Genomic DNA, 1,451 nt, shown 5'->3' with positions numbered 1-1,451 from the left:
TTATTGTTTCTTTCTTTGTTTCTTTCTTTGTCTCTCTCTCTCTCTCTCTCTCTCTCTCTCCTCCAGCCACCACCTCCAGGGTTGCTCCCAGCAACACCTTGCCAGCTCTTACCCTCCTCTTCTGCCCAGGGCCAGTCCCACCACCCCTGCAGGTGGCTGACACAGCCTTGCACACCAGGAGCCTTTTTACTGACTGCTTCACTCCCCTCCCTGTCACTCAACCTCTGCCTTTCGGCTTCCAGGACCTGCCCTGGTGACCTGCCTGGGGCTTTATGACATGGACACAAGAGCCCCTTCCTCAACCACACACAGTCAATGTCTGGCGGGCGGTACCCATTTGGGGTCCAGCTCTGAAAGTTCCCACAAAGCCCATGGCAACCAGGTCCTCAGAGGTCCCCCTGCGCCCATCTCTCGTCAGCACCTCAGCTGTGTGGCTGCATGCCTGTTCCGGCCACTGTTCCTGTGGTGCTCATAGCCCTGGGAGGGAAGGACAGACACCATGTCAGCTGCTGTGGGGTAAAGCCAGAGAAGAGATGAAGAGCCCTTTCATAGCTGACACTGAGGAGACCTGTCCCCAGTGGCTCTTTGTAGGCCCTGAAGACCTAAGGGCAGGGAGCACGGGGGCAGGAGGAGCACAGGGACAGGGCAGGGAGAAGCACAGGGGAGCACACAGCTGTGAAGTCCTCCTGCCACCTTGTCCGAACACCTGATTTTCTAGTTTCTGAGTCTGTATAATGGAGACTGTGCTTGGGAGGCCGCTGCCCAGGGTCAGGCACAGTCAGCTACATCTAAGTGGTCCCTGGTCGAATTGTTGCTGTGATCCCTGGAGGAATGTGTTCCTGGGCGTGAGGAAAACACAGATGCTAAGGTCCTGATGGGGCTGGAGAGTGAGCTCGGCTTGCCAAGGGAGTGTAAAAGGGGCTAGCTCACTGGAATGGGCACAGAGGCGAGGAGGGTGAGGAGGGCTGCGGTGGGGGAACGGTGGGGGACGTGTCTTGGTTTGCTTTCTATTGCTGTGATAAACCCTATGACCAAAGGCAGCCAGGGAACAGGATTTATTTCACATTACAGCTAACAGGCCATCACAGGGCGGAGTTGGGGGGTGGGGCGGGGGACAAGTTATGAATTCAAGGCAGGAACAGAAGCAAGCACTGGGCTGCTTACTGCCTTGCTCCCTGTGGCTTGCTCAGCCTTTCTTACACACCCAGGCTTACCTGCCCAGGGATAGCACCACCCGCAGTGGGCCGGGTGCTCCCACATAAATCTTTCATCAAGAAAATGCCCTCCAGTGCAAAGCATGGTGGCACACACTTTCAGTACCAGCACTCGGTGTGGGGAGTGGGGCAGAGGCAGGTGGATCACTGTGAGTTCGAGGCCAGCCTGGTCTACATAGCAAGTTACATAGAGAAACCCTGTCTCAACCCCTTCCCCCCCCCCCACCCCCTACCCCC

The 1,451-nt window shown here is 57.0% G+C and overlaps 1 protein-coding gene across 3 annotated transcripts in view; it reads left to right on the top strand.

The window, feature by feature from the left end:
* Trim14 (tripartite motif containing 14) overlaps window positions 1–1,451 on the top strand; it is a 23,004-nt gene that overhangs the window by 13,426 nt on the left and 8,127 nt on the right. The window lies entirely within an intron of this gene.

Source organism: Mus pahari, chromosome 6, assembly GCF_900095145.1.
Source record: "Mus pahari chromosome 6, PAHARI_EIJ_v1.1, whole genome shotgun sequence".
NCBI classification, from domain to species: Eukaryota; Metazoa; Chordata; class Mammalia; order Rodentia; family Muridae; genus Mus; species Mus pahari.
The sequence above is the reverse complement of the archived record's forward strand: the minus strand, read 5'-3'. Positions and strand labels throughout refer to the sequence as shown.